This window comes from Arachis ipaensis, chromosome B5 (genome assembly GCF_059453495.1).
Source record: "Arachis ipaensis isolate K30076 ecotype BB chromosome B5, ASM5945349v1, whole genome shotgun sequence".
NCBI lineage: Eukaryota > Viridiplantae > Streptophyta > Magnoliopsida > Fabales > Fabaceae > Arachis > Arachis ipaensis.
Window position 1 is genome coordinate 61,188,589 of NC_142440.1, and position 22,245 is coordinate 61,210,833.

Consider the following 22,245-nt stretch of genomic DNA (forward strand, 5'->3'; position numbering starts at 1 on the left):
GTGTCTCCGATCTGAACTTTCTCTACTTCACCTTCGGGCTGTGGACGGAGTTCTTCTCGTCTCTGAACTCCACCAAGCTCAATTGTATGGAACTCTTCTCCTCTGCCTCTGAGGTTTATACTTTTGTTATAACAGCGGCGTGCCATCTTTTGATCTACTTTTATAGTAGCTATCCCTTCTGTAGTTGGGAATTTCATGCATAGATGTGGAGTTGAGACTATTGCGCCGAGTTGATTTAGTGTTGTCCGACCTATTAAGGCATTGTAGGCTGAGCTCACGTCGACCACGATGTAATCTATCTTGAGTGTTCTGGATTGGTTCCCTTTTCCGAAGGTTGTATGTTGTGACACGTATCCCAGTGGTTGTACTGGGGTATCTCCCAGTCCGAACAGGCTGTTCGGGTATGCTCTAAGCTCCTTTTCTTCTAAGCCGAGCTTGTCGAAGGCAGTTTTGAATAAGATGTCAGCGGAGCTCCCTTGGTCTATTAGTGTGCGGTGGAGATTGGCGTTTGCCAGTATGATGGTGATGACCATGGGATCGTCGTGTCCTGGGATGATACCGGATGCGTCTTCTTTGGTGAACGTAATTGCAGGGATGTTGGGCGTTTCCTCCTTTCCTTCGACATGATATACTTCTTTAAGATATCTTTTGCGGGATGATTTGGAGATTCCTCCTCCTGCAAATCCTCCGGGTATCATATGAACATGTCTTTCTGGTGTACGAGGTGATCGCTCGGTTCACCCGGCCTCTTCATCCCTCCTCCTTTTTCTTTGCTCATCATCTCGGGTGGCCAGATACCGATCTAGTTTTCCTTCTCTTACTAACTTTTCTATGACGTTCTTTAGATCGAAGCATTCATTTGTAGAATGTCCACGGACACGATGGTATTCGTAATACTCGTTTCGGTTTCCCCCTCCTCTTTTGCCTTTGAGTGGTCGAGCTGGGGGTATTTTTTCTGTGTGGCAAACTTCTTTGTACACGTCCACAAGAGACACCCGAAGTGGGTGTAATTATGATATTTTTTAATTTTTTCCCATGTCGGTCTTCCTTCTTTTTGGGCTCTTTATCTTTATCTCGGTAGGAGAATCCGGATTTTGAGGTTTCTCCTAGCCGAGAATTTTCTTCCATGTTGATATACTTCTCCGCTCGCTCTTGCACTTCATCTAAAGATGTGGGGTATTTCTTTGATATAGATTGGCTAAAAGGTCCCTCTCGTACGCCATTGATGAGGCCCATGATAGCGGCCTCTGTTGGCAAGCTTTGTATATCTAGGCATGTTTTGTTGAATCTTTCCATGTAGTTGCGAAGACTTTCCCGATCTCCTTGCTTGATCCCTAGTGGACTGGGGGCGTGCTTAGCCTTGTCTTTTTGGATGGAGAATCTGGCCAGGAATTTTTTGGCTAGGTCGTCAAAGCTTGAGATGGACTTTGGAGGTAGGTTGTCGAACCATCTGATTGCTGTCTTTGTGAGAGTCGTTGGAAAAGCTTTGCAGCGAACGGCGTCTGAGGCGTCGGTGAGGTACATTCTACTTCGGAAGTTGCTGAGGTGATGGTTGGGATCTGTAGTGCTATCATACAAAGTCATATCCGGGAGTTTGAAGTCCGTAGGAATTTTAGTTTTCATGATTTCCAAGTGAATAGATCTTGATCTTTGCGTGAATTGTCTTCAGGGGTGGTCCAGGTAGCTTTTGCTTTGAGATCGGCTTCGAGTTGTAGGAGTTTATCTTCTAATACTCGATGTCGCCTTACCTCTCTTTGTAGATCCTTGCCAACTTCTCGTTGATGCTGGCTTTCTTTTTCAAGTTGTTTTAAACGATCTTGAAGCGCTTCTATTACTCCCGGATTTGATGAGTTTTTGTCTCCGTTAGATTCCGGGGTATCATTCGGCGTAGTGTCCGCGTTTTTGTGTGGTGTTCTATCCTCTAGATCCGAATCGTGGTCGTTGTCATGGTCGTCCGCCATGGTGATGGGATGACTTCCAGGTTCCCCGGCAACGGCGCCAATGTTCTGAGGGTTACCTAAAACTGTAGGTCGATCTCGGCGAGATCTTCTGTACTGGTCGGAGATGATGGGTCCGGCTGGTGGGTGGCGGCCGGAGCTGTCGTGTCCGACTTGTTAGACTGGCTGCACTTCTAATCCTTGGTCACCGGAGGGTGGGGAGTACTTGAAAGAGACTCCGATGCTTAAGTTTGCACGGGTATTAAATAGGTTTTTTGTAGAATCAGAGTATGAGTTATACCTGGGTGCTCCAGTGTATTTATAATGGTTGTGGAGTAACTATTTTTAGATAAGATAAGTTAGTTATCTTATCTTACCTTTATCTTTGAGTTGAGGTCAACTTATCTTCAAGGGAACTGCCCTTATCTCTATAGGCTTGGACTGCCTTTGGATTTGGGTCGTGTTCCTCTATTTGGGCTTTTCTGTCGATTCGTCCGACCTCTTTTGAGAAGAGGTCGGATAGCCTGACCTGAAGAGGTCAGTCGCTTTATTACTGAACATCCCGGATCGGATAGCTCGAACCAGGGTGTGAACAGTTACCAAGGAATGAACGATCACGATTTCATGCACCAAGTTTTTGGCGCCGTTGCCGGGGATTGTTCGAGTTTGGACAACTGACGGTTCATCTTGTTGCTCAGATTAGGTAAATTTTATTTTAATTTTAAGCTTTTCATTTTTATTATTTTTATTTTTATTTTCGAAAAAAATTTCAAAAAAAAATTCAAAAAAAAAATAAATTATTCTCTATTCTTCAAAATTTTTAAAAAGGAATTCTAGAGTTTCTTCATGATCTATTGAAGCTTGGCTGGCTGTCAAGCCATGTCTAAATTTTTGGACTGAGGCCTCCACTTATCATGGCAAGAGCCCGTGGACTCTCATCTAATCAGCTGTTATATGCCTGAAATTCTCATTAAAAATTTTGAAATCCTTATTTTTCTTTTTGCAATTAATTTAAAAAAATTCAAAAAATTTTTAAAGCCATAAAACCAAAAATAATTTTGTGTTTCTTGTTTAAGTCTTGTGTCAATTTTTAAGTTTGGTGTCAATTGCATCTTGTTAATTTCATTAAAATTTTTGAAAACTCATGCTGATGTTCTTCATAATCTTCAAGTTGTTCTTGATGATTTGCTTTGTTTGATCTTTGCATTTTTATGTTTTGTGTCTTTTCCTGTTTTTCATATGCATTTTCAATTTGTTAGTGTCTAAAGTTTGAAAATTTCTAAGTTTAGTGTCTTGCATGTTTTTCTTTTCTTAAAAATTTTCAAAAATAAGTTCTTAGTGTTCATCTTGACATTCAAAGTGTTCTTGATGTTCATCTTGACATTCAAAGTGTTCTTGCATGCATTATGTGTTTTGATTCAGAATTTTCATGTTTTGAGTCTTTTTATTGTTTTTCTCTTTCATCATTAAAAATTCAAAAATAAAAAAATATCTTTCCCTTTTTCTTCTCATAAAATTCGAAAATTTGAGTTGACTTTTTCAAAAAATTTTAAATTTAGTTGTTTCTTATGAGTCAAATCAAATTTTTAATTTAAAAATTCTATCTTTTTCAAATCATTTTCAAAAATCAAATCTTTTTTATTTTTTCTTTCATAATTTCGAAATTTTCAAAATTTATTTTCAAAATCTTTTTTTTATTTCCATTTCATATTTTCAAAATTAATGCTAACAATTAATGTGATTGATTCAAAAATTTTAAGTTTGTTACTTGCCTTTTAAGAAAGGTTCAATCTTTAAATTTTAAAATCATATCTTTTAAGTTTCTTGTTAGTCAAGTAATCAACTCCAATTTTCAAAATCAAATCTTTTTAATTTCCAATTCAAATCTTTTTCAAAATGATTTTCAATCATATCTTTTTTAATGTTAATCACATCTTTTTCAAAATCAATTTCAAAATTTTTTCTAACCTCTTATCTTTTCAAAATTGATTTTCAACTTTTTTTTCAAATTAATCCTATCTTTTTGTTTGATTCTTATCTTTTTCAAAATCACCTAGCTAATTTTCCCTCTCTAATTTTCAAAAAATCTTCCCCACTTTTTCAAAATTCCTTTTTAATTAACTTTTGTTTTAAAATTCTAATTTAATTTAATTCCATTTTTCTTTTTAAAAATTTCGAATTTTAACTTCAAATTTTAAATTAAAAACAAAAATATTTTTATTTTATTTTATATAATTTTCGAATTCTTCCCTCTCTCATCTCCTTCTATTTATTTATTTATCTACTAACACTTCTCTTCTTCTTAAAAATTCGAACCCTCTCCCTCTTTCTGTGTTCGAATTCTTTTTCTTCTCTTCTACTCACATAAAGGAACCTCTCTACTGTGGCAAAGAGGATCCCTATTATTTTCTGTTCTCTTCTTTTTCATACGAGCAGGAACAAGGATAAGAACATTCTTGTTGAAGATGATCCTGAACCTAAAAGGACTCTGAAGAGGAAGCTAAGGGAAGCTAAAGCACAACTCTCTGGAGAAAATCTGACAGAAATTTTCGAAAAAGAAGGAGACATGGCCAAAAATAATAACAATGGTGGAGATGCAAGGAAGATGCTTGGTGACTTTACTACACCAAATTCTAACTTACATGGAAGAAGCATCTCAATCCCTACCATTGGAGCAAACAATTTTGAGCTAAAGCCTCAATTACTTTCTCTGATGCAACAGAATTACAAGTTTCATGGACTTCCATCAGAAGATCCTTTTCAGTTCTTAACTGAATTCTTGCAAATCTGTGATACTGTTAAGACCAATGGGGTTGATTTCGAGGTCTACAGGCTTATGCTTTTCCCATTTGCTGTAAGAGACAGAGCTAGAATATGGTTGGACTCTCAACCTAAAGATAGCCTGAACTCTTGGGATAAGCTAGTCACGACTTTCTTAGCCAAGTTCTTTCCTCCTCAAAATCTTAGCAAGCTTAGAGCGGATGTTCAAACCTTCAAACAGAAAGAAGGTGAATCCCTCTATGAAGCTTGGGAAAGATACAAGCAACTGACCAAAAAGTGTCCTTCTGACATGCTTTCAGAATGGACCATCCTGGATATATTCTATGATGGTCTGTCTGAATTATCAAAGATGTCATTGGACCATTCTGTAGGTAGATCCATTCACCTAAAAAAAACACCTGCAGAAGCTCAGGAACTCATTGACATGGTTGCAAATAACCAGTTCATGTACACTTCTGAAAGGAATCCTGTGAATAATGGGATGCCTCAGATGAAGGGAGTTCTTGAAATTGATACTCTGAATGCCATATTGGCTCAGAATAAAATATTGACTCAGCAAGTCAATATGATTTCTCAGAGTCTGAATGGATTGCAAGCTGCATCCAACAGTACTAAAGAGGCATCTTCTGAAGAAGAAGCTTATAATCCTGAGAACCCTGCAATAGCAGAGGTGAATTACATGGGAGAACCATATGGAAACACCTATAATCCCTCATGGAGAAATCATCCAAATTTCTCATGGAAGGATCAACAAAAGCCTCAATAAGGCTTTAATGATGGTGGAAGAAATAGGTTTAGCAATAGCAAGCCTTTTCCATCATCCACTCAACAACAGACAAAGAATTTTGAGCAGAGTCCATCTAGCTTAGCAAATATAGTCTCTGATCTATCTAAGGCCACTCTAAGATTCATGAGTGAAACAAGGTCCTCCATTAGAAATCTGGAGGCACAAGTGGGCCAGCTGAGTAAAAGGATCACTGAAACTCCTTATAGTACTCTCCCAAGCAATACAGAAGAGAATCCAAAAAGAGAGTGCAAGGTCATAACCTTACTTGGTGTGGCCGAACCCAGAGAAGAGGAGAAGGACATGAATCCTAGTGAGGAAGATCTCCTGGGACGTCCATTGACCTATAAGGAGTTTTCCTTTGAGGAACCAAAGGAATATGAGGCTCATCTAGAGACCATAGAGATTCCATTGAACCTCCTTTTACCATTCATGAGCTCTGATGACTATTCTTCCTCTGAAGAGGATGAAGACATCAATGAAGAGTAGGTTGCTAAGTATCTAGGAGCTATCGTGAAGTTGAATGCCAGTTTATTTGGTAATGATACTTGGGAGGATGAACCCCCCTTGTTCACCAATGAACTGAGTGCATTGATAAGGCAGACATTGCTTCAGAAGAAACCGGATCCCGGAAAGTTCTTCATACCTTGTACCATAGGCACCATGACCTTTAAGAAGGCTCTGTATGACCTTGGGTCAGGGATAAACCTCATGCCACTCTCTGTAATGGAGAAACTAGAAATCTTTGAGGTACAGGCTGCCAAACTCTCATTAAAGATGGCAGACAAATCCATAAAACAGGCTTATGGACTAGTAGAGGATGTGTTAGTAAAGGTTGAAGGCCTTTACATCCCTGCTGATTTCATAATCCTAGACACTGGGAAGGATGAGGATGAATCCATCATCCTTGGAAGACCCTTCCTAGCCACAGCAAAAGCTGTGATTGATGTGGACAGAGGAGAGTTGGTCCTTCAACTGAATGAGGACTACCTTGTATTTAAGACTCAAGGTTCTCCTTCTGTAACCATGTAGAGGAAGCATGAAAAGCTTCTCTCACTACAGAGTCAACCAAAGCCCCCACAGTCAAACTCTAAGTTTGGTGTTGGGAGGCCACAACCAAACTCTAAGTTTGGTGTTGAACCCCCACATTCAAACTCTAAGTTTGGTATTGGGAGGTCCCAACAATGCTCTGAACATCTGTGAGGCTCCATGAGAGCTCACTGTCAAGCTATTGACTTTAAAGAAGTGCTTGTTGGGAGGCAACCCAATGTTATTTAATTATATCTATTTATTTTCTATTGTTATTTTATATTTTTTTTTCAGGTTGATGATCATGTGAAGTCATAAAAACTACTGAAAAATCAAAAACAGAATCAAAAATAGCATTAAAAATAGCTCACCCTGGAGGAAGAGCTTACTGGCGTTTAAACGCCAGTAAGAAGCATCAAACTGGCATTTAACGCCAGAAAGAAGCATCAAGCTGGCATTAAACACCAGAACAGAGCATGAAACTGGCATTAAACGCCAGAAACAAGCAGCAAGCTGGCATTTAACGCTAAACATGCATTCTAAGGGCGTTTTGCACACCTAATTGGAGCAGGGATGCTAAGTCCTTAACCCCTCTAGATCTATGGACCCCACAGGATCCCCACCTACCCCACCTCTTCTTCTCTCCTCTTCACACCTTTTCATAACCCTCTTCCCCAAATACCCTTAACCACTCACATCCATCTACTCTTCCCCATACACCCCACCTACCTCCAAAATTCAAATTCTTTTCCCTCCCAAACCCTACCCTAATGGCCGAAACCTATCCTCCACCCCACCCCTATATAAACCCGTCAACACTACTCCATTTTCACACATTACAACCACCACTTCTCCCCCTTGACCGAATACACTCTCTCCCTCCATCTCCTCCATTTTTTTCTTCTTCTACTACTTTCTTTCTTCTTTTTCTCGAGGACGAGCAAACCTTTTAAGTTTGGTGTGGTAAAATCATTACTTTTTGTTTTTCCATAACCATCAATGGCAACTAAGGCCAGAGAAACCTCAAGAAAGAGGAAAGGGAAGGCAATTGCTTCCACCTTTGAGTCATGGGAGATGGAGAGATTCATCTTAAAGGTCCATCAAGACCACTTCTATGAAGTTGTGGCCAAGAAAAAGGTGATCCCTGAGGTCCCTTTTAAGCTCAAAAAGAGCGAATATCCGGAGATCTGACAAGACATTAGAAGAAGAGGATGGGAAGTTCTCTCTAATCCTATTCAACAAGTCGGGATCTTAATGGTTCAAGAGTTCTATACAAACGCATGGATCACTAGGAACCATGATCAAAGTAGGAACCCGAATCCAAAGAATTGGCTTACGATGGTTCAGGGGAAATACTTAGATTTTAGTCCGGAAAATGTAAGGTTGGCAAAGAATTAAAGCCTCTACCTCCTCATCTCAAGTATGCATTTCTTGGAGGAGAAGAGACTTTGCCAGTAATTATCAATTCCTCCTTAAGCATGGAAGAAGAAGCAAAGTTGATTGAGATATTGAAAGCTCACAAGACAGCTTTGGGATGGACAATTGATGACATCAAAGGCATAAGCCCTGCCATCTGCATGCACAACATTTTGCTGGAGGAAGACTCAAGGCCTGTGGTACAACCTGAAAGAAGACTCAACCCAACCATGAAGGAAGTAGTTCAAAAAGAAGTGATGAAGCTGTGGAATGCTGGAATCATATATCCAATTTCTGATAGCTCTTGAGTGAGTCCAGTTCACATTGTGCCAAAGAAGGGGGGGATGACTGTAATCTCCAATGAGAAGAATGAGTTAATTCCTACAAGGACAGCACTTGGTTGGAGGATGTACATAGATTATAGAAGACTGAATGAGACTACAAGGAAAGATCACTTTCCTTTCCCTTTCATTGATCAGATGCTAGAAAGATTGGCTAGCCATGCTTAATATTGCTTCTTAGATGGGTACTCTATATAATCAAATAGTGGTAGACCCCAAGGATCAAGAGAAAACCTCATTCACTTGTCCATTTGGAGTCTTTTCATACAGGAGAATGCCGTTTGGGCTATGCAATGCTCCAGCAACTTTCTAAAGGTGTATGCTCTCCATATTCTCTGACATGGTTGAAAAATTCTTAGAGGTCTTTATGGATGATTTTTCTATTTTTGGCAACTCTTTTGAAACTTGTCTGCAACATCTAACTCTTGTATTAAAAAGATGTCAAGAAACAAATTTAGTATTGAATTGGGAGAAATGCCATTTCATGGTGCTAGAAGGTATTGTTCTTGGGCACAAGGTTTCAAGCAAGGGTATAGAAGTTGACAGAGCAAAAATAGAGATCATTGAAAAACTCCTTATGCCTATCAATGTCAAAGCAGTGAGAAGTTTTCTTGGGCATGCTGGGTTCTATAGAAGATTCATCAAGGAGTTTTCAAAAATAGCCAAACCACTGAGCAATTTACTAGTGGTTGACAATCCCTTCATCTTTGATGACAATTGTAGGCATGCTTTTGAAACTTTAAACGAAAACTCACTACAGCACCAATTATCACACCTCCAAAATGGGGACTTCCTTTTAAACTAATGTGTGATGCAAGTGATGCTGCAATTGGTGCTGTATTGGGGTAAAAGAAAGACAAGCTGCATCATGTCATATACTATGCCAGTAAGGTGTTAAATGAGGCACAAAAGAATTATACCACCACAGAGAAAGAGCTCCTTGCTATTGTATATGCATTTGAAAAGTTTAGACAATATTTGATTGGTTCAAGAGTTATAGTATATACTGATTATGCTACTCTCAAGTATCTTATGTCTAAATAGGATGAAAAACCAAGACTCATCAGGTGGGTGCTGCTCCTACAAGAATTCGACATTGAAGTGAGAGATAGGAATAGGAGCGAGAATCAAGTGGCAGATCATTTGTCAAGATTGCCACAAGAGGCTAATCAGGAAATACCACAACCAGTGAATGAAAAATTCCCAGATGAACATCTTTTCCAAGTTCAACAAGCACCTCGGTTTGCTGGCATTGCAAATTACAAGGTGGGAAGAAAGATTCCTCAAGAGTTCTCCAAGCAACAAGTGAAAAAGCTGCATAATGAGGCCAAGAAATTCTTGTGGGATGAACCTTTCTTGTTCAAGAGATGTCCAGATAGGATGATTGGTGCACGAAATTGTGATCATCAAAAATGGCGCCAAAGACTTGGTGCTCTCAAACGTGAATCACACTTTGTCACAACTAACCAGCAAGTGCACTGGGTCGTCCAAGTAATAAACCTTACGTGAGTAAGGGTCGATCCCACGGAGATTGTCGGCCTGAAGCAAGCTATGGTCACCTTGTAAATCTCAGTCAGGCAGATTCAAATGGTTATAGAGAATTGATAATTAAAACATAATTAAAATATAAACTAGGATAGAGATACTTATGTAATTCATTGGTGAGAATTTCAGATAAGCGTATAGAGATGCTTTCGTTCCTCCTGAACCTTTACTTTCCTACTGTCTTCATCCAATCATTTCTACTCCTTTCCATGGCAAGCTGTATGTTGGGCATCACCATTGTCAATGGCTACATCCCGTCCTCTCTGTGAAAATGGTCCAATGCGCTGTCACTGCATGGCTAATCATCTGTCGGTTCTCGATCATACTGGAATAGGATTTACTATCCTTTTGTGTCTGTCACTACGCTCAGCACTCGCGAGTTTGAAGCTCGTCACAGCCATCCCTTCCCAGATCCTACTCGGAATACCACAGACAAGGTTTAGACTTTCTGGATCTCAGGAATGGCCATCCATGGGTTCTAACTTATACCACGAAGACTCTAATATCTCGGACTCGGTCCCCTGTATTAGATATCTAAGAGATACTCATTATGTCTCGTCTTCATGTAGAACGGAAGTGGTTGTCAGGCATGCGTTCATAGGTGAGAATGGTGATGAGCGTCACATAATCATCACATTCATCATGTTCTTGGGTGCGAATGAATATCTAAGAATAGGAATAAGCTTGAATTGAATAGAAAAACAATAGTACTTTGCATTAATACTCAAGGAACAGTAGAGCTCCACACCTTAATCTATGGTGTGTAGAAACTCTACCGTTGAAAATACCTAAGAACAAGGTCTAGGCATGGCCGAATGGCCAGCCCCCAAAATGTGATCAAAGGATCAAAAGATAATCCAAAGATGTAAATACAATAGTAAAAAGTCCTATTTATACTAACTAGTTACTAGGGTTTACAGAAATGAGTAAATGATGCAGAAATCCACTTCTGGGGCCCACTTGGTGTGTGCTTGGGCTGAGCATTGAGCTTTACAAGTGTAGAGGCTTCTCTTGGAGTTGAATTCCAGTTTGTAACCTATTTCTGGCGTTTAACTCCACTTTGCAACCTGTTTCTAGCGTTTAACTACAGAATGCAACATGGAACTGGCGTTGAATGCTAGTTTGCGTCATCTAAACCCGGGCAAAGTATGGACTATTATATATTTCTGGAAAGCCCTGGATGTCTACTTTCCAACGCAATTGAGAGCGTGCCATTTGGAGTTCTGGAGCTCCAGAAAATCCACTTTGAGTGCAGGGAGGTCAGAATCCAACAACATCTGCAGTCCTTCTTCAGCCTCTGAATCTGATTTTTGCTCAAGTCCCTCAATTTCAGCCAGAAATTACCTGAAATCACAGAAAAACACAAAACTCATAGTAAATTCCAGAAATGTGAATTTTATTTAAAAACTAATAAAAATATACTGAAAACTAACTAAATCATACTGAAAACTATGTAAAAACAATGCTAAAAAGCGTATAAATTATCCGCTCATCACAACACCAAACTTAAATTGTTGCTTGTCCCCAAGCAACTGAAAATCAAATAGGATAAAAAAAGAGAATATACTATGAGTTCCAAAATATCAATGAAACTTAGCTCCAATCAGATGAGCGGGACTTGTAGCTTTTTGCCTCTTGAATAGTTTTGGCATCTCACTTTATCCTTTGAAGTTCAGAATGATTGGCATCTATAGGAACTTAGAATTCAGATAGTGTTATTGATTCTCCTAGTTCAGTATGTTGATTCTTGAACATAGCTACTTTATGAGTCTTGGCCGTGGCCCTAAGCACTTTGTTTTCCAGTATTACCACTGGATACATAAATGCCACAGACACATAACTGGGTGAACCTTTTCAGATTGTGACTCAGCTTTGCTAAAGTCCCTAATTAGAGGTGTCCAGGGTTCTTAAGCACACTTTTCTTTTTTGCTTTGGACCTTGACTTTAACCGCTCAGTCTCAAGTTTTCACTTGACACCTTCACGCCACAAGCACATGGTTAGGGACAGCTTGGTTTAGCCGCTTAGGCCAGGATTTTAATCCTTTAGGCCCTCCTATCCACTGATGCTCAAAGCCTTGGATCCTTTTTATTTACCCTTGCCTTTTGGTTTTAAGGGCTATTGGCTTTTTGCTCTTGCCTTTTGGTTTAAAGAGCTTTTGGCTTTTTCTGCTTGCTTTTTCTTTTTCTTTTTTTTTCACTATTTTTCTCTTTTTTTTTTCGCAAGTTTTTGTATTCACTGCTTTTTATTGCTTCAAGAATCATTTTATGATTTTTCAGATCTTCAAATAACATTTCTCCTTTTTCCTTATTCTTCAAGAGCCAACATATTTAACATTCATAAACAACAAATTCAAAAGACATATGCACTGTTCAAGCATTCATTCAGAAAACAAAAAGTATTGTCACCACATCAAGATAATTAAACTAGTTTCAAGGATGAATTCGAAACCATGTACTTCTTGTTCTTTTTTTTTTAGAACATTTTTTCATTTAAGAGAGCTGATGGATTCATAGGACATTCATAACTTTAAGGCATAGACACTTAGACACTAGTGATCATATAGTAAAGACACAAACATAAATAAAACATAAAGCTCAAAAATCGAAAAATAGTAAAATAAATAGACAAGGAGATTAAGGAATGAGTCCACCTTAGTGAGGGTGGCGTCTTCCTCTTCTTGAAGAACCAATGGTGCTTTTGAGCTCCTCTATGTCTCTTCCTTGCCTTTGTTGCTCCTCCCTCATAGCTCTTTGATCTTCTCTAATCTCATGGAGAATGATGGAGTGCTCTTGATGTTCCACCCTTAGTTGTCCCATGTTGGAACTTAATTCTCCTAGGGAGGTGTTGATTTGCTCCCAATAGTTTTGCAGAAGAAAGTACATTCCTTGAGGCATCTCAGGGATTTCATGGTGGGGAACTTCCTCCTGCTCTTGTTGAGGTCCATGATCTCTTGTTTGCTCCATCCTTTTCATAGTGATGGGCTTGTCCTCTTCAATGAGGATGTCTCCCTCTATGTCAATTCCAGCCGAATTGCAGAGGTGGCAGATGAGGTGAGGAAAGGCTAACCTTGCCAAAGTAGAGGACTTGTCAGCCACCTTGTAGAGTTCTTGAGGTATAATCTCATGAACTTCCACTTCCTCCCCAATCATGATACTATGGATCATGATGGTCCAGTCTACAGTAACTTCAGACCAGTTGCTAGTAGGAATGATTGAGCGTTGAATAAACTCCAACCATCCTCTAGCTACAGGCTTAAGGTCCAATCTTCTTAATTGAACCGGCTTGCCTCTTGAGTCAACCTTCCATTGAGCTCCTTCTACACATATGTCCATGAGGACTTGGTCCAACCTTTGATCAAAGTTGACCCTTCTAGTGTAGGGGCATGCGTTTTCTTCCATCATTGGCAAGTTGAATGCCAGCCTTACATTTTCCGGACTAAAATCTAAGTATTTCTCCTGAACCATGGTGAGCCAATGCTTTGGATTCGGGTTCACACTTTGATCATGGTTCCTAGTGATCCATGCATTTGCATAGAACTCTTGAACCATTAAGATCCTGACTTGTTGAATGGGGTTAGTGAGAACTTCCCAACCTCTTCTTTGGATCTCAAGTCGGATCTCCAGATACTCATTCTTTTTGAGCTTGAAAGGAACCTCAGGGATCACTTTCTTCTTGGCTACAACTTCATAGAAGTGGTCTTGATGGACCTTTGAGATGAATCTCTCCATCTCCCATGACTCAGAGGTGGAAGCAATTGCCTTCCCTTTCCCCTTTCTTGAGGATTCTCTGGCCTTAGGTGCGATTGATGGTTATGGAAAAATAAAAAGCAATGCTTTTTACCACACCAAACTTAAAATGTTTGCTCGTCCCCGAGCAAAAGAAGAAAGAAAGAAGGAGAAGAAGAGAAAGAATGGAGGAGAGGGAGAGAGGTGTGTATTCGGCGAAGGGTAAGAAGAAAGGGTTGTGTTGTGTGAAAATGAAGAAGGAATGAGGGATTTATATAGGGGTGGGGGAAGGTGTATAGTTCGGCCATTAGGGTTGGGTTTAGGAGGGAGAGAAGATGGATGTGAGTGGTGAGGGGGTGATGGGAAAGAGTGATTGAGGTGATTGGTGAAGGGTATTTGGGGAAGAGGGTTATGAAAAGGTGTGAAGAGGAGAGAAGAAGAGAGGTGGGGATCCTGTGGGGTCAAGGACTTAACATCCCTGCTCCAATTAGGCGTGTAAAACGCCCTTGCTGTGCAATCCTGGCGTTTAACGCCAGACTGTTGCTTGTTTCTGGCGTTAAACGCCCAAATGTAGCCTGTTTCTGGCATTTAACGCCAGGTAGATGCTTGTTTCTGGCGTTAAACGCCAGCTTGGTGCTTGTTTCTGGCGTTAAACGCCAGACAGATACTTGTTTCTAGCGTTTAAATGCCAGAATGCTCCTCCTCCAAGGTGCGCTATTTTTAATGCTATTTTTCATTTTGTTTTTTATTTTTCAGTAGTTTTTGTGACTCCACATGATCATCAACCTAATAAAACATGAAATAACAAAAAGATAATAAAATAGATATGATTAAATAACATTGGGGTGCCTCCCAATAAGCGCTTCTTTAATGTCAATAGCTTGACAGTGATCTCTCATGGATCCTCACAGATGTGCAGAGCATTGTTGGAACCTCCCAACACCAAACTTAAAGTTTGACTGTGGGGCTTTGGTTGACTCTGCAGTGAGAGAAGCTTTTTATGCTTCCTCTCCATGGTTACAGAAGGAGATCCTTGAGTTTTAAACACAAGGTTGTCCTCATTCAGTTGAAGGACTAACTCTCCTCTGTCCACATCAATCACAGCTCTTGCTGTGGCTAGGAAGGGTCTTCCAAGGATGATAGATTCATCCTCATCCTGCCCAGTGTCTAGGATTATGAAATCAGCAGGGATGTAAAGGCCTTTAACCTTTACTAACACATCCTCTACTTGTCCATAAGCCTGTTTTCTTGAGTTGTCTGCCATCTCTAATGAGATTCTGGCAGTTTACACCTCAAAGATCCCAAGTTTCTCCATTACAGAGAGTGGCATTAAGTTTATTCCTGACCCCAGGTCACACAGAGCCTTCTCAAAGGTCATGGTGCCTATGGTATAGGGTATTAAGAATTTGCCAGGATCCTGTTTCTTTTGAGGTAATTTCTGCCTATCCAATGCATTCAGTTCATTGGTGAGCAAGGGAGGTTCATCTTCCCAAGTCTCATTACCAAATAATTTGGTATTCAGCTTCATGATTGCACCAAGGTGCTTAGAAACTTGCTCTTCAGTAATGTCTTCATCCTCTTCAGAGGAAGAATACTCATCAGAGCTCATGAAGGGCAGAAGGAGGTTTAATGGAATCTCTATGGTCTCTAGATAAGCCTCAGATTCCTTTGGTTTCTCAGAGGGAAACTCCTTATTGGTCACTGAGCGTCCCAGGAGGTCTTCCTCACTAGGATTCACGTCCTACTCCTCCTCTTTGGGTTCGGCCACAACAAGTAGGGTAATAGCCTTGCACTCTCTTTTTGGATTCTCTTTTGTATTTCTTGGGAGAGTACTAGGAGGAGTTTCAGTGACTCTTTTACTCAGCTGGCCCACTTGTGCCTCCAAATTTCTAATGGAGGACCTTGTTTCATCCATGAAACTCAGAGTGGCCTTAGATAGATCAGAGACTATATTTGCTAAGCTAGATGGATTCTGCTCAGAATTCTCTGTCTATTGCTGAGTGGATGATGGAAAAGGCTTGCTATTGCTAAACCTGTTTCTTCCACCATTATTAAAGCCTTGTTGAGGCTTTTGTTGATCCTTCCATGAGAAATTTGGATGATTTCTCCATGAGGGATTATAGGTGTTTCCATAGGGTTCACCCATGTAATTCACCTCTGCTATTGCAGGGTTCTCAGGATCATAAGCTTCTTCTTCAGAAGATGCCTCTATAGTACTGTTGGATGATTCTTTCAATCCATTCAGACTCTGAGAGATCATATTGACTTGCTGAGTCAATATTTTATTCTGAGCCAATATGGCATTCAGAGTATCAATTTCAAGAACTCCCTTCCTCTGAGGCGTCACATTAATCACATGATTCCTTTTAGAAGTGTAAATGAACTGGTTATTTGCAACTATGTCAATGAGTTCCTGAGCTTCTGTAGGCATTTTCTTTAGGTGAATGGATCCACCTGCAGAATGGTCCAATGACATCTTTGATAACTCAGATAGACCATCATAGAATATATCCAGGATGGTCCATTCTGAAAGCATGTCAGGAGGACACTTTTTGGTTAGTTGCTTATATCTCAACCAAGCTTCATAGAGGGATTCACCTTCTTTCTGTTTGAAAGTTTGAACATCCACTCTAAGCTTGCTAAGCTGTTGAGGAGTAAAGAACTTGGCTAAGAAAGCCGTGATCAGCTTGTCCCAAGAGTTCAGGCTATCTTTATGTTGAGAGTCTAACCATATTCTAGCTCTGTGTCTTACAGCAAACGGGAAAAGCATAAGCCTGTAGACCTCGGGATCAACCCCATTGGTCTTAACAGTATCACAGATCTGCAAGAATTCAGTTAAGAACTGAAAAGGATCTTCTGATGGAAGTCCATAAAACTTGCAGTTCTGTTGCATTAGAGAAACTAATTGAGGTTTCATCTCAAAGTTGTTTGCTCCAATGGCAGGGATTGAGATGCTTCTTCCATGTAAATTGGAATTTGGTGCAGTAAAGTCACCAAGCATCTTCCTTGCATTGTTATTATTTTCGGCCATGTCTCCTTCTTTTTCGAAAATTTTGGTCAGTTTTTCTCCAGAGAGTTGTGCTTTAGCTTCCCTTAGCTTCCTCTTCAGAGTCCTTTCAGGTTCAGGATCAGCTTCAACAAGAATGTTCTTATCCTTGTTCCTGCTCATATGAAAAAGAAGAAAACACAAAAGAAGAGGAATCCTCTATGTCACAGTATAGAGATTCCTTTATGTGAGTAGAAGAAGAAAAGAAATTCGAACACAGAAAGAGGGAGAGGGTTCGAATTTTTAAGAAGAAGAGAAGTGTTAGTAGATAAAAAAATAATTAGAAGGAGATGAGAGAGGGAATTTTCGAAAATAATTGAAAAGAAAAGAAAAATATTTTTGTTTTTAATTTAAAATTAAAATTAAAATTCAAAAATTAAAAAAAAAAGAAAAATGAAATTAAATTAAAAGTTAAAACAATTAGTTAATTAAAAAGGAATTTTGAAAAAGAGGGAAGGGATTTTCGAAAATTAGAAAGAGAGAGTTAGTTAGGTAGTTTTGAAAAAGATATGATTGAAACAAAAAGATAGGATTAGTTGGAAAGGATTTGAAATTTAATTTTGAAAAGATAAGAAGTTAGAAAAGATTTTGAAATTAATTTTGAAAAAGATATGATTGAAACTTAATTTGAAAAAGATTTGAAAAAGAAATTTAAAAAGATTTGATTTTTGAAATCAAAGTTGATTACTTGACTAACAAGAAACTAAAAAGATATGATTCTAGAGTTTAAAGATTGAACCTTTCTTATTAGGCAAGTAACAAACTTAAAAATTTTGAGTCAATCACATTAATTGTCAGCATTAATTTCGAAAATATGAAACAAAAATAAGAAAAAGATTTTTGAAAATCATTTTGAAATTTTTGAAAATCATAAAAGAAAAATGAGAAAGATTTGAATTTTTTTGAAAAGATTTGAAAAAGATAGAATTTTTAAATTGAAAATTTGATTTGACTCATAAGAAACAACTAAATTTTAAAAAGTTTTGAAAAAGTCAACTCAAATTTTCGAAAATTTATGAGAGAATAAAGGAAAGATATATTTTTTTTATTTTTGAATTTTTAATGAAGAAAGAGAAAGACACAAAAAAGACACAAGACATAAAAAATTATGAATCAAAACAAGAAAAATATGCAAGAACACTTTGAATGTCAAGATGAACACCAAGAACACTTTGAAGATCAAGATGAACATAAGAATTATTTTTGAAAATTTTTAAGAAAAGAAAAACATGCAAGACACCAAACTTAGAAATTTTCAAACTTTAGACACTAACAAATTGAAAATGCATCTGAGAAACAAGAAAAGACACAAAACAAGAAAAATTAAAGATCAAACATAGAAAATCATCAAGAACAACTTGAAGATCATGAAGAACACATGCATGAATTTTCAAAAATTTTAAGAAAAATTAAAAAGATGCAATTGACACTAAACTTACAAATTGACACTAGACTCAAACAAGAAACATAAAATTTTTGGTTTTTATGATTTTATAAGAATTTTTTTTGTTTTTTCGAAAATTATTTTGGGAAAAACGAAAAAGAAGAAAAAAATTTTTTTTTTTTGTATTTTTCGAAAATAAGACATAAAAAGCTTAAAATTAAAATAAAATTACCTAATCTGAGCAACAAGATGAACCGTCAGTTGTCCAAACTCGAACAATGCCCAGCAACGGCGCCAAAAACTTGGTGCACGAAATTGTGATCATCAACAATGGCGTCAAAGACTTGGTGCTCTCAAACGTGAATCACACTTTGTCACAACTTCGCACAACTAACCAGCAAGTGCACTGGGTCGTCCAAGTAATAAACCTTACGTGAGTAAGGGTCGATCCCACGGAGATTGTCGGCCTGAAGCAAGCTATGGTCACCTTGTAAATCTCAGTCAGGCGGATTCAAATGGTTATAGAGAATTGATAATTAAAACATAATTAAAATATTAACTAGGATATAGATACTTATGTAATTCATTGGTGAGAATTTCAGATAAGCGTATAGAGATGCTTTCGTTCCTCTTGAACCTCTACTTTCCTGCTGTCTTCATCCAATCATTCCTACTCCTTTCCATGGCAAGCTGTATGTTGGGCATCACCGTTGTCAATGGCTACATCCCGTCTTCTCTATGAAAATGGTCCAATGCGCTGTCACTGCATGGCTAATCATCTGTCGGTTCTCGATCATACTGGAATAGGATTTACTATCCTTTTTGCATCTGTCACTACGTGATGCCAAGGCATCATAGGCTAGTTTCACTAGCATTTTTCTGTTAGTTTTAGTTGTTTTATGCATTTTCTTGAGCTTAAAGTAACCAAAAATGGTTAAATGAAGAACAAAGTAATGAACCATCCAAACAATATGATTTTTGATGCAAATTCCATGAGTTTTAGTTATATTACTTAAATGCTATGAATGAAAGATTTCTCATGAAATTTTGCAAGACTTTGATGCAATTGTTTGGATGATTTCAGGGAAGAAGAGGCTAAGCAAGGAAGCAACAAAATCAATAAAGGAAGCTTGTATATCACATGTGGAGTTTAAGTTCCAGTTTAAGCCTAAACTGGAGCTTAAACGTCAAAATCATGAAGGATAAGAAATGCTGGGATTGAAGTTTAACCTCCAGTTTGACCTCAAACTGGAGGTTAAACGCCAGAATGAAAAGCCTCACTTAAGGAGCATTCCACGTTTAACCTCCAGTTTGACCTCAAACTGGAGGTTAAATGCCAGAATGAGTATGCCATCCAGGGAGGAGTTCCACGTTTAACCTCCAGTTTGACCTCAAACTGGAGGTTAAACGCCAGAACCAGGAAGAGTACCAGGGGCCATTCCACGTTTAAGCTCCAGTTTGACTCAAACTGGAGCTTAAACGTGTTCGATAGTTTTTTCACTCCAGGGTTGCTCTCTCCATCTCCACGTTTAACCTCCAGTTTGACCCCAAACTGGAGGTTAAACGTGTTCGACACCTCCAGGGCCACCATTCCAAGCTTCCACGTTTAACCTCCAGTTTGACCTCAAACTGGAGGTTAAACGTGTTCGACCTCCAGTATGCCTACACCCCTTTCCACGTTTAACCTCCAGTTTGACCTCAAACTGGAGGTTAAACGTGTTCGACCTCCAGGATGCCTCATTCCTTTTCCACGTTTAACCTCCAGTTTAACCTTAAACTGGAGGTTAAACGTGTTCGACTACATTACTCTCCAGGGCTACCTTCTTCCATTTCCACGTTTAAGCTTCAGTTTAACCTTAACTGAAGCTTAAACGTGCTTCTACAAATGGCCTCACTGGAAGTGTCTGGCGTTTAAGTTGCAGTTTAAGCTTAAACTACAACTTAAACGCCACTCTTGAAAAGGGTTTCTGGGCCAAAAATATTGTGATTTAAGTTAGTCTTTGAGCACAAGTATTAACTTAAACTTACTTTGGTATGAAACCCAATTGAATATCATGGTTTATGGGATTGGGCCTGAAGGATTGATGAGTTTGAAATCTCAATTTATTGAGTCATGTGTCATTATTTGATTATCACTAAGTTGGCTCAATAAATGTTACAGGATCTGGATCAACAACCTCATCAAGATTATGGATCATAAACCCAAGGCAAAAGGAAAGCAAGGAGAGGCCTCAAAGCCCAAGAAGCACAACTGAAGCTCAATATAGAAAGTGTATAAATAGGATAGAAGTTAAGTTAGAGAGGGATTTTAATTTTACTTTCACTTTTAGCTAGTTTCCTTTTCTTTGTAATTGAATTCAGAGCTATGATTCACTAAACCCCCTTTCATTGGGTTAGGGAGCTCTATTGTAATTCAATGAATCAATAATAGTTTATCTTCTTCTTCAATCTTTTCTCTTGAATTTTGTTAGAAAGCTTCTCGATCTAATTCCATTGAGTAGTTGTCTTGGGAAAGAGACTACTCATACTTGGAATCCTTCGGAGCCTTGGGAAAGGAATGGAGGATTCATGCTAGAGAAGCTTTCTCACAGTGGATTGGATTGGGGTTTGGATGGATATTGTGACATGTAATCCTACCAAATTGTGGTTCATGAAATTGTGTGGTATAATCAGTGATCAAGCATCATCTCTTCTTATGAACATTTAAACCAAGGGATTGGGAATTTGTTTGTTTTTAGAGAGCATTGGTGAGCCAAGGAATTGGGATCCAATCATATAAGATTGCCAAGCAAAATTCAATGAATGCATTGGTTGAGGAAGAGATTTACATGTTTTGATTCGGAGATTTCAATATCTCCTAAACCCAATGAATTCCCCATTTCTGATTTCCACTTTCTCTTTATATTCCGCAATTCAATTCTTGCAATCATCCCCATTCCCTTTTAATTTCAGCAATTTACATTCTGTTCTTTAATTCATGCAATTTAAGATTCAGCCATTTAATTTTCTTGTCATTTACTTTTCCTGCCAATTTTACATTCCGCAATTCTCATCTCAAACCTTGATTCCGCTCAACTAGAACAAACTTCTAATCCGAATTGCTCACTCAACCAATCCTTGTGGGATTCGACCTCACTCTATTGTGAGTTTTTACTTGACGACGATAACCGGTGCACTTGCCGGAAGGAATTTTGCCGATCGTGCAATTTCCTAATCGTAGCATAACTAGTTTATGCGCATCAAGTTTATGGCGCCGTTGCCGGGGATTGGTTTTCGATTGACAATTCTCAAATTGGAAGCTAACTAGATTGAGCAATTTTCTCTTGCTTTGATTAATTCTGTTCTAGATACTTGTTGAATTTTAATTTCTGCACTTGGTTACATGCTTTCCTTCTTTATGCCTTTAAATCCATGCAACTAACTCACTGACTCACTAACTGTTTGATTTAATTCCTCAATTGATCTAACCATACTCTTCCATTAACCAAGAGTATTTCACTTGTTTGTGTTTGAGCTGTGTTCTTGTATGACAGGTAGGAGAGGAGAGACATCAACTCCTCCATATACCGAACCGGAAAGGACCCTTCATAGACTTAGAAGGGAAGCAAGAGGGAAGAGAGTAGTGGGAGAAGAGGAATCTGAAGGAGAATCTGAGGACAATTTTGAGGAAGCTCTAGATCTCAACATGGATAGAGAAGTTCACAACCATGAGAGAGCTGATGGAAACAATGCCATTCCTGAGAGGAGGGTTCTTAGTTCATACATAAACCCAACCTCTGGGAATTGTGGTAGTAGCATCCAGAAACCACCCATTCAGGCCAACAATTTTGAGCTCAAGCCACAGCTAATATCATTGGTGGAAAATCATTGTTCCTTTGGAGGAAGTGCTAATGAAGACCCAAACCAACATCTCACAAAATTCCTGAGAATTTGTGACACTGTGAAGTCCAATGGAGTCCAGGAAGATGCCTATAAACTGCTTTTGTTCCCATTTTCACTTAGGGACAAGGCAGCTAAGTGGCTGGAATCATTCCCAAGGGGGAGTCTAACCACATGGGATGAGGTGGAAGGCAAGTTTCTGGCACGTTTCTACCCTCCACAAAAGGTCAATAGGCTTCGATCTGAGGTCCAGACTTTTAGACAACAAGATGGTGAAACTCTCTACGAGGCATGGGAGAGATTCAAGGACTTGACAAGGAAATGCCCACCAAACATGTTCCATGATTGGGTGCAACTGCACATCTTCTATGATGGGC

The 22,245-nt window shown here is 38.8% G+C and overlaps 3 non-coding genes across 3 annotated transcripts; 1 reads left to right on the forward strand and 2 right to left on the reverse strand.

Annotated features, from left to right (window-relative positions):
* Positions 1-4,905: 4,905 nt before the first annotated feature.
* LOC148564381 (small nucleolar RNA R71) lies at positions 4,906-5,013 on the reverse strand. Its single transcript, XR_015884679.1, has one exon. It is a non-coding gene; the product is annotated as a small nucleolar RNA R71 (small nucleolar RNA).
* An 11,076-nt stretch (positions 5,014-16,089) lies between these two features.
* LOC148564382 (small nucleolar RNA R71) lies at positions 16,090-16,197 on the forward strand. The gene has a single exon (XR_015884581.1). It is a non-coding gene; the product is annotated as a small nucleolar RNA R71 (small nucleolar RNA).
* Positions 16,198-22,100: 5,903 nt separating this feature from the next.
* On the reverse strand, positions 22,101-22,204 carry LOC148564383 (small nucleolar RNA R71). Its single transcript, XR_015885321.1, has one exon. It is a non-coding gene; the product is annotated as a small nucleolar RNA R71 (small nucleolar RNA).
* Between the last annotated feature and the right edge of the window lie 41 nt (positions 22,205-22,245).